This window comes from Myodes glareolus, chromosome 2, assembly GCF_982192425.1.
Source record: "Myodes glareolus chromosome 2, mMyoGla1.1, whole genome shotgun sequence".
Classification (NCBI taxonomy): domain Eukaryota; kingdom Metazoa; phylum Chordata; class Mammalia; order Rodentia; family Cricetidae; genus Myodes; species Myodes glareolus.
The window spans coordinates 120950680-120962006 of NC_142027.1; the positions used below are offsets into that span (position 1 = coordinate 120950680).

At 46.1% G+C, this 11327-nt stretch overlaps 1 long non-coding RNA gene across 2 annotated transcripts; it reads right to left on the reverse strand.

Moving 5' to 3' along the window:
* Positions 1–941: 941 nt before the first annotated feature.
* LOC148123153 (uncharacterized) lies at positions 942–7365 on the reverse strand. Of its 2 annotated transcripts, none has more exons than XR_015737300.1 (2): positions 6658–7365; positions 942–3999 (listed from the first exon to the last, which is right to left on the reverse strand). It is a non-coding gene; the product is annotated as an uncharacterized LOC148123153 (long non-coding RNA). The 2 variants fall into 2 exon arrangements; XR_015737299.1 differs by lacking the exon at positions 6658–7365 and adding an exon at positions 6222–6651.
* Positions 7366–11327: the final 3962 nt, after the last annotated feature.

Sequence of the window (11327 nt, forward strand, 5' to 3'; positions counted from 1 at the left end):
GCCAAGGAACTGCAAGAGAGCAAGCGATGCAATCAGAAGCCACAGTGTTTCCTGCATTGAAAATACAACAGTGCAGGGCTAAATACGCAGGGATGACTTAATCTTCAGAAAAAAACAAACCAACAAAAATCAGTAATATCAGAACTGGATTTTCTTTTAGCATTTTAAAATTATGTCATGACGTGCGTGTAATGTGAGAAACAACTGTGGGAGCCAGTTCCCTTCTTCTGCACGTGGGTCCTGAGGTTCACACTCAGGTGGTCAGACTTGGGTTTGGCAGCAAGTACCATCCCCCACTCAGCCATCTTGCTGGCTCCAAAGCTTGAGTTTCAGTTGATTGTCGATGCTGACCAATGGGCTTAGAGATTCAGGAACTTTAAACTTGAGCTTGACTGATGGCAGAAAGAAACCAAATCTCGAGTGGCCACAGATCTCAAGCCATAGGCACCAATGACCAGGAGGGGACGCTCAGGAGGGTGACCTCAAAACTCTATGCCACATTAGAGGTGGTGCGTGTGGCCTGCTGTCCAAGGGCAATTAGTGGGGGTGTAGATAAGTTGCCTCAGAGATTAGTAAACACACTTTACACTAGCCCAGGGCCTTGTGCACACACACACACACACACACACACACACACACCACACCACACCACACCACACACCACTGTATTGTTAAAAAGACTCTCATTGAAATGCTTTTCCTTACATCTAATGTAATATCTGGAACCAAGAGAATGCACAAATACACATGACGTACACACATAAAAGCAGACAAGACACCTACGTGCATAAGAAAATTAGAATTAAAAAAGGTACCATCCAATCTTATCCAGTCAGCATACACGATCCTCCTGAACACTGGCTCCCACTGAAAGAGCACCCGGAGGGTGTCTCACATGCGTGGAGACCCGTGCCCAAGAACCAGGTCCGAGAGCCACTGGATGCAAGAACAAGAGGCAAACTTTAATGTTCACAGGCCTGTGGGTGCTGCAGTCACATGGAGAACTGAGCACCCCGAGCTACGTCTTGGGGTATCTTTATATAGGCAGAAGCAATGTTACAGAAGCCAAAGCGCGGTTACAGGAGTCCCATTGGTCAGTTTGAATGAGGCGAGGGGTGAATTTGAGGGCAGGCCTCGTGGTCCTTGGCCAGGATTAAAGAAACCAGATAACTGACCTGTCCCTATCTCAAGCATATATGGTCAGTCCTTTGAAGTCTTTGTTTCCCCCTAGGCCAGATGTCTTGACCATAAATTCCCTGTCCTGCAGCCTGATAAGGCTGTCCTGGGTATCTCACCAGATGTCTGACCATAAATTCCCTGTCCTGCAGCCTGATAAGGCTGTCCTGGGTATCTCACCAGATGTCTGACCATAAATCCTCTGTACTGCAGCCTAATAAGGCTGTCCTCGTTCTGACCTCAGGTATCCTGCTTTGCTCAGCATTCGGGGGCCCTTCTCTGAACTGAGCTTCTTTGCAAAATGACATAACTGTGACTAAAATGAGTTGGGGTCCTTCATTCCCCCATTTTTCTCTTATAACTTGAGTTAATTCTTTAACTCAAACTGATCATGATATTTCTGTCTCCTATTGCCTCAGTTGCTGATATTGGTGGGTCAGGACCAGAGTCTGGATAACTAAAAGCCTGTCTTTCATAGGTTGCATCAGGTGATTTAAAATGCAGGGGCCGACTGTAATGATAAGAAGCAAAATAAGTAGGGGCCCAGCTATATATTGAAAACAAAATCAAAAGGCTTGCTCAGACAATAACCACATGAAAACTAGCACTATTTCAGAATAGCTCTTAGCAAAATTATCTGATGAATGAAGCTTGAAAGTAACTACATGGTAGACATTGTGAACCATTGCAGACCTGGGATTAGCACCCATCACTGTGGCAATAGTCTATTGACTACAAAGAGCTTATCTCAGTCCTAAGAAACATATGGATGCCTTATCATTGTAAAACAATGTTTCCCTTAAAAGGCAAGTTCAGTATTATGAAGACAAATCTCCTTTGCTGTAGACACTGGGAGTGTTGATCCTCAATTCCAGAGAATGCGCCTGAGAGGTTAGCTTCAGCCCAGCTGGCACCATATGACATTCACCGGCTTCCATTATGTTCTATAGCATCAGCTTCATCTTCATCCAAATGTACAAGGGTTGTGCCTATTGTGAGAACTTCAACAAGCAATGAAAGAAAATGCAATACAGAATGACAAATGTTTAAGACAAAACAATGAGCCCCAAAGCCAGAGGACAGTCAATGTGGAAGCAGAAATCAAGAATTAGGTTTAGTTCGCAAGAGGTACAGAAAAATAAATATAATTAACCCAGTAAGTCCTAAAAGCTCAACATGTCGTAAAAACATTAGGCCAGCTTGGACCTAGGGACAACATTCAGAGATAAAATCAACGGGGGCGTAAAAGGGAGATGGTATATTAGGATTTATGTTCAGAACTAAAACAGAAATAGAAGAAAAGGATCAGCAGCATCTTGAGACCCCAGACAGTGGTTCTCCAGCCTCAGCACTCAGAGGGACTGGAATGGTGATCGTAAATAAAACCATATTTGTTTATCTTTTGAAAATTAGGCCATTTCATAATCTAAAGCAAAATTTTCCTGTAGAAAAGCAAAACCAGTCAAGAGGTGAGAAAGATTCAGGTGTGCTTGCTTTTCTCTGCCAATATGGTCTAATCTGGAAAAATCTCAGACCGTATAAAATAATTTCTGTCAATAGGTCCCAGACACATAGGGGAGGAACAGAACAGAATTACTCTTCGCTTCTGTTATCTGTTACCGTGTTTAAAAGACATTAACTCTTAAAAAAATGAGCAGAGCCCTGTGGGCTTCTGACTTCAGAAAAGAAGAGCCTTAAAGGCGATGCAAACCCATCTTACAGCAGATGTGCCTGTCCTGTGCAGGCCCTGAGCTCAGGATATCCATCACCAGGGTCAGCCTTAGTCAGCAGGTGCATGAGTAGCAGCTAACTAGCCAGGTAACAGAACTAGTGGCAGCGATTGCTGTAGTGTTTTAAACCCAGAACAGGACAGAGGGAGCTCTGTCCAGTCATTTTGCTGGTCTCTAGGGCCAATTTTGTCAGTTTATATCCTATCTATCTGACCTGAGCTTTGGGGTTGGTAAGCATAATTGATCCCCAGTGTCTTTGGTCATGCCCTAACTTACCTGGGCAACAAAGGCAGGTCTATTATCGGACATGATTACCTTGGGCATCCCAAACCTCGGAAAGATTTTTTTATGATCTTCTTAGCCATTACATTGGCTGTCTCAGTCCTGACCAATGTATGTTGGCTATCTTCTTTGGCAAATGTGTGGCCGTGAGGAGGCACAAGATTTCCGCAAGTCTCAGCAGTCCTCTTTGTCTGTATATTGCTCCGTGTATATGGGTGGTGGCAAAAGCATACCTGTTGTCAATGTAGATGTTTCCTCTGCCATCCATAGAATTTGTGTCAATGTCACAAGTTCAGCCTTCTGGGTGGGCCAATATCCCTGAAGGGAAGCTATTTATCCAAATCATTCGCTTCCTGTTCATCATTCCTGTCCCCACCTTTCGCTTACCTTCAGTCTTGTATACCTGCTTGGCTCCGACTCCCAGCCTTGTGCCCCAGGCAAGCTTCGCCATTATTTCCGGCTCTGCCTGGCGCTGCTCAGCCTGCCATTCTGCCAGCCGCCTGTCCTTTCTGCAGATGCTGGTATGATCCATAGTCCATCGACGTGAGCAGGGCACAGGAGCAGCAGCCTGGTGCAGGAGGGCACCTGTGGTAGCATTGTGAGTGCTCTATTGCAGTCTGACATGGGTGATGGGAGCAGACTGCAGGGTGAGCAGCCAGGGCTCCTGCAGGTTTTAAGACAAGTGTGGCACCAGGACAGTTGCTAGGAGGCAAGGATTTCTCCGGTGGTGATGGCATGGGGCGGTGGTCATCCTGGTGAGGAGGGTGTGGTGAAGGCAGAGGCAGGCAAGCAGCCTGCATCTTCTGCAGAACTGAAAACAGCAGGAAAAGTGAAAGTCCCTCGTTTGGTCAGCAAAAGCCTTTGGTCATATATTCAGGGATGACCAGGGAGGAATGAGTCATTTATGTGTCCTTAAAAAAATCTATAGAGGTATCTAATGTCCTTTTTCTTGCAATAAGCACATTAGCCTTTGTCCAAGGGGTGCCTCTGTTTATCTTTATTTGTCTTTGGTCCTCTTCTGTTGCCCAGGCTCCCTATCTATCTGAGTCCAAATTTCCTGTCTATGATCCCTCCGGTTTTCTCTTTTCTCTGCCTTCCGCTTTTCTCTCTTTTGCTTCATTTTTTTCTGTCTCTCGTTTAACATTTTCTGTCTCCCCAAATTCTGCAAGGTATAATCTTGCAACCTATCTATCTGCTGTAACTTCTTCCTTATATCTGATGTTGACTGCCCTATGAAGGCCATGGCTATCGCTGCCTGTTGACTTTTAGAGGTTGGGTAAGATGCCTGTAAATCGTCATTAAACATTTAAGGAACATAGATTCTAACTGGCCCCTGGAGAACCTCTCTTTCCTTGGCCGAATTAGTGGGGTGCCTGCCTTGTAGCCCCCCTGAGAATTGCCATGAGCCCAGCATTTTGACTGTCAGTTTTTCCCTTTAAGAATTAATTGGACACCATCATGTAAAAGAATGAAAGTGGATCCATATTTCTCTATGCACAAAACTAAAATCCAAACAAATCAAAGACCTTAACATAAAACCAACAATATTGAACCGCATAGAAGAAAAAGGGTTTTAAATACATTTTTAAACATAGCCTCAGTGGCATAGACATTGAGAGAAACAATCAATCAATAAATGAGATCTCCAGGACTGAGAAGCTTTCTGTATAGCAAAGGATATAATCAACAGAACATAACATCAGCCCGTAGAATGGGAAGATATTTTTATAAGAAAATTAGGAACTTAGTCCTCATAAGAACAAATAATCCAGTAAAAAAAATATGTTACAGACCTAATCTGTAAACTCTCAACAGATGAACTTAAAATGACTGAAAGATATTTAAAAGATTCTCAAATATAACATCTTTAATCATTGGAGAAATGTGAATCAAAATAACTCTTGAGACTCTATCTTATCCCTATAACATGATCAAGATCAAATACTGCTCATAACCTATGTAAAAGAGAAACTCCTTTACCATTGGTGGAAATGTAAACTGGCACAGCCATTTTGGATCCTAATATATTGAAATCTCAGAAAATTAGTCAACAAATCATCCCAAGACTTAGTTATGTCTCTATTGGGTCTGTAGGAACCTTTGAATCTATTATAGTCCCTAACTTTAAGCTGCGGGCGGGACATAGGCTCCTTGTGGGCTGCGCGCCCACGTCTCTCCGCCCTCCGCCCTCCTTTTGGGGCGCACACCTAGCTAGCGTTCCTTTTGGTGCCACCTGGCAATTCGCCTGGTCCCGTTTGTAACTCTCTCTCTCTCTCTCTATGGCTCTTTTGTATCCTTTAGCAAATCCTATCGGCGAGCGCAGGCAGTCCCTGCGGACCGCTGCTCGCAGCCGCCTCCGCTCCGTAGGACTTGGGAGCCAGCACACACGCGGCCCCGCCCCCTGTGTTTCCGGCAGGAGCCGACGCTGCTCCCTCCCCACGTCTGGGCAGCGCGGCCCGCAGCTCCCCGACGAGTTTGTATCCGGGCCTATGTGTTCTGGCCGCACTGCTGTTTTTCTCCCCTCCTTGGCCTGTCTGTCACGGCCCTGGCCCATTTGGCAGGGTCCCGTGGCTGCCTGCGCTCTTCCTCATCTGCGGCCCACCAGCGGCGGCCGCCCCCAAGGCGCCCCATTGCTCTCATCAGCACGGCGCCCTTCTCCACCGAGAACTAACCAGAACTAGCCAAGCGCAGCGCCGCACACATTAGGGGTGAGGCTTGGCAATCGCAACAGCAACAACAGCAAGCGGGAGGTCGGGCTGGGTATCAGGAAGGCAGAGTTTTCTGTTTTGTTTTGTTTTGTTTTGTTTTCCCCGCTCCTGCATGGGAAAAGAGACAGGGGAGGGGCAGACTGCCGCTATCATCTGCACCATGCTCTGTAATAAAAATGGTTTTACCCAGAGTAGGGGAGTTCCCTGGATAAACTCTCCTGGTGGCCATTCCAGGAAGCAGACTGCTTGCCGTCTCTCGGATTTCCACGGCTTGGTCTGCAACTTCTCTCTAAAGTTAGAGCAAAGGTCAGCGGTGGATACTTACTGTTTACTGTCCCATGGTACCAGGTTTAGACTCGAGTACAAACAGAAACGAAACAAAATACAAAAACAAAGACATGACAAAGACAGAACAGACAGCCGGCGACGCAAAGCGCAACTTCGGTGACAAACCGAAAGTACAAATTCAGATGGCTGCAGCAAACCGAAAGTACAAATTCAGATGGGGAAGTGAAAACTTCACCCTACAGACGCACGAATTTCTAGGATTCGTGCTGAGCCCCTCGGGCTCTCCAGATCCCTGGGGCGTCCCCCAGGGTAGCGGGTGAGAAGTTCAGAGCCCGTCAGCTCCTCCTCAAAGCCGCCCAGAATACAGATGACCATGGATCCAGGTCTACGGAATACAGACGCTTGCGCATTACATCAAATTAATACATCAAGACAGCAAACAGACAAGGACAAATAGTGGCTAGCCAGCTTACCTCCCAGTGGGTTGTCGGATGGGTTGGGCAGAGATCTTCCACAATCCCACTTCTGACACCAAATGAAAGAGCACCCGGAGGGTGTCTCACATGCGTGGAGACCCGTGCCCAAGAACCAGGTCCGAGAGCCACTGGATGCAAGAACAAGAGGCAAACTTTAATGTTCACAGGCCTGTGGGTGCTGCAGTCACATGGAGAACTGAGCACCCCGAGCTACGTCTTGGGGTATCTTTATATAGGCAGAAGCAATGTTACAGAAGCCAAAGCGCGGTTACAGGAGTCCCATTGGTCAGTTTGAATGAGGCGAGGGGTGAATTTGAGGGCAGGCCTCGTGGTCCTTGGCCAGGATTAAAGAAACCAGATAACTGACCTGTCCCTATCTCAAGCATATATGGTCAGTCCTTTGAAGTCTTTGTTTCCCCCTAGGCCAGATGTCTTGACCATAAATTCCCTGTCCTGCAGCCTGATAAGGCTGTCCTGGGTATCTCACCAGATGTCTGACCATAAATTCCCTGTCCTGCAGCCTGATAAGGCTGTCCTGGGTATCTCACCAGATGTCTGACCATAAATCCTCTGTACTGCAGCCTAATAAGGCTGTCCTCGTTCTGACCTCAGGTATCCTGCTTTGCTCAGCATTCGGGGGCCCTTCTCTGAACTGAGCTTCTTTGCAAAATGACATAACTGTGACTAAAATGAGTTGGGGTCCTTCACCACCACCTGGATGGAGATGAACCCTGACTGCCAATCAGACATGTGGTGCTTTCTTGTGCTGATAACATTTTAAAATCTGCACCATTGCTGTTTAAAACATGCGGCAGTGCTGGTATAATGATGCGTCGTAAGGAACCGTTAGATGCAATGCTTTCAAAGTGACAGTCATTTGCCATCCCCCAGCTGGTGTCAGGTCAGCTGCCGTGGTGACCAAGCTGTGAGCCCATCTGGGTGACTCTGCTGGGCTCCTCTGTGCCCTGGGTCTCATTCTTCTCCTGGAAGCAAGGTTCATCTGGCTGTGTCCTTATCCCTCAAGGGTGTTGTGAGCAGCGTCCTCTATGCAGAGCAGCCATTACCGTCTCTGGAGTAGCTGTGATTGCCCACGGAGGCCCTCAACATGTTGACATCGGCTCCTAGAAGAAGGAAGCATGGGGAGGGTTATTAGACACCTGCCTGAGATCACAGTTACCCCCTTCTGGGTTTAAGCTATATGTACTTCTTCCCCAGCTGCGTATAGTTTCTGGGGTGCCAGAGTCAAGGAAGTCTTTCTCCACCTATGTGGCTGTGAGGGAAATTGTCTCTGGTGTAGAGGTGCTTTTCAGTGGTATAAAGGTTAGAAGCTCATTCATGCTCTTGTAAGTAACCCCACATCTGTGCTCCTTTAATGAACCCCAAAGTCACTTTCTTCTGTGTGACCCCTTGATCATGCTTCTTGGAGGAAACCCAAGAAGTCCATTTCTTCACTAAACTGAACTTGGATGAAGCTTTTACTTTGGTTTGTCATTGGAATCCTGTCGGCAGTGAGCTGACACTTTGTTCGCATGGCCCCCAGGAAAAGTCACTGTGGGGGGTCTGAATAAGAATGACCCCAATAGGCTCATCTATTTGATTGTATATTTGAATGCTAAAGTCATCCTGAGTGGTACTGCTTAGAAAGAGTAGTGTGTGTCCTTGTTGGGGTAGGTATGGCCTCCTGTCACTGAGGGTGGGTTTTGAGATTCCAAGAGCCCAAACCAGACAGGGTAGCTCCTCCTCTTTCTTCTATTTGCAGACTCACCATAAAACTCAGCTTACCTCTTCAGCATCAAATCTGTCTACAAGCCATGCTCTCTGCCTTCACATACTGGACTAAACCTCTGAAAGTGTAAACCAGCCCCAGTTAAACACTTTCCTTTATAAGAGTTGCTGTGGTCAGGGTGTCTCTTCACAGCAATAGAATGCTGACCAGGACAGTCACACAGCAAAGAGTGAACAGAGAATCTTCAGGTTTGTTAGAGGAGGGTCCAGAAAGCACAAATCCCCACTAGCAAGCAAGCTATGTGGGCGACCCGAAAGCTGAAGGGTGGGACCAAGGGATGGAGAACTGAGGTTAACTCTGACTACCAGGACCTTTTACAAGAAGCTTCTGCCACATTTCCATGACCAATCTAAGGCAGATTTTCAGGGCGGCTCAGGGGTTCTTTTTATTCCACTGAGACATTTGTTGCTTAGCTGACTTTTATTGGAATTCAGGAAGCATCAGGGATGCCTCAGTGAATATCCATTTTGGTTTTGCCCATGTCTGTTTACTTCCTGGAGTGATTTATTAAGGGATATTGCTAGACTGTGGTGCACATACAATGTTAAGCCATCTGCACTTCTATGCAGAAAGAATGTGGGGGCTCTCTTTGAAACAGGGACAGAGATGTTCACCTCAGTGCCCCCTCACTAATATAGGGTTATCACTTTCTATATTTTTTTAAAAAAATTATCAACTTTGTAGATGCAAGATGATATGGAATTTAAATTTTTAATTTGTTGATTTCTGGAGATACAAGGATATGCTTCTTCTCTTGGAAATAAGCCATATGTTAAAATCACCTGAAGATTATGTATAATGGCTTCATGGTTGACGGTGCTGTTCACCCATTTATCTATTTATCCAACATCTAGCTCCACTCTGGGATCCAGAAGAGATAACAACATGGACACAAATCCCCATACCTGTGTAATTTACATGCTAATGGAAGGTGAGAGACAATAAAAGCAACCAATAAATAACTTATGTAGACAGCGAGAGTGATGAATGGCTAAGAAGGGAAATAAAGTAGGAGAAAGAGAGGTAACCTTTTGATGTGAGAAGAGGGGGCTTTCAAGGAGTTTTCCTGAGAAAATGGCAAACCTAAAGGCACACATAAAGGACCAAACTGTGTACCCAGAGAGAGGTTCAGTAGCAGGGTGTGTGGGGACTTTTCATCTCTGTGACCTAACACTTGACATAACAGCCTAAGGGAGAAAGGATTGATTGTTTTATGCAGATTAGTCCATTGTGGGAGGAGCATGTTGGCAAAAAACAATCCATCTCAGCAGCCAGGAATGAGGAAGTGGTCTTTCTTAGTCTTTTGCTGCTTTGATGAACACCTTGACCAAAAGCAACCGGGGTTGTGGAGGGACTGACAATTACATCATACATGTCATTACTGAATGAAGACAGGGCAGGAACTCAAAGCAGGAAACTGGAGTCAGGAGATGAAGCAGAGGCCATGGAGGAAAGCTGGTTACAGGCTTGCCCCCATGACTTCCTTAGCCTGCTTTGTTACACCACCTGAATCACCTGCCCAGGGGTGGCACCACCCACAGTAAGTCAGACCCTCCCACATCGATGGTTAATCAAGAAAATGCTCTATGGGCTTGTCTACAAGGCAATCTGATGGAGAGACATTTTCTCAGCTGAGGTTCCCTCTTCCCAAATGACCAAAGCTTGTGTCAAATTGACACAGAAAAAACCAGCACAGAGGGCAATACAGGAGGAGGCCAGCAAAAGATATGCATCCAAGAACATTCTCCCCTTCCCTACACACCCAGAGACCTTCCAAGAGCAAGGCCCCACCTCCTGCCTTCATCATTTCCCAATAAAAGGAACATATTGTGAATCCATCAAGGCATTAATCTCTTCTTTGAGGCAGAGCCTTCATGGTTTAATTTCTGATCGGAACTCTCTCATAGACACTCTCAAGAGGAAGGCCATACAAATCTCCCAGGTGCTTCTTAATCCAGTCAAGTTGACAGCTGAGATGACCTATTGCTCAGGGTAAACGTGTGTCAAAATCCTGAAATGTGGCTGTCTCTGGTTTGTTGTAAAAATAGTAAGAAGTCCAGTGAGGGGCTGGGGAGAAATCATGAAGAGGAGAGTGGCTGTCGGTCAGTGAAGACCACACTGCAGTCTCTATTTTGTAAAATCCTCGCCTTCATGTGAAGTGGGGCTAAAGAGGAACAAAGTCCCATAGCTCAGTGGGTTAGCTCTGACTATGGTGTCAAGCAAAGACTACAGGGTAATGATAGGGAAACATGACTTTTTAGGGGTGTTTCCATGTAGTGGAGCCAAGGATGCTGATAACTGAGCCCAGGCGCTAAGCTTTAGAGGTAGGATGGTAGGATGTTGCCACATTCAGGAGTGTAGATGTGAGACTGGCTAGGGTATATTATAGATAAGGAGTCAGGGAGAAGATGATGAGGTTCATTGTTTTTCTGTTCTGGGAAGTGAACCCTGGACTCCACACAAGCCAGGCAAGCTCCCTACCACAGAGTGACACCCCTAACTCTCTTTCTCCTTTTTATTATGAGAAAGTGGTTCCCTAAATATCCAAGGTTGTCCTGGAACTCATTCTGAAGCCAAGGTTAGGCATGAACTTGGAATGCCTCTCCCTCAGTTTCTCAAGTACCTGAGATTACAAGGTTGTATCACAAGACTTAGTGACACCAAGATTTCCAGCATGAGAAACAGAAAGAGTAAAGTTCAGATTGAATGTCCCCAAAATACTCACAGTTGAATTCATGCAGCCATCCACAGCAGGGGTCAGCCAACACAGGCTCATAGACTAAATCCAGCCCACATTCTGTTGCTCACCTATCATTCCATTGGGCCACGGCTACGTCTGTCCTGTCAAGCAATGGCTATGGCTGACTTCAGCTATCAGGAA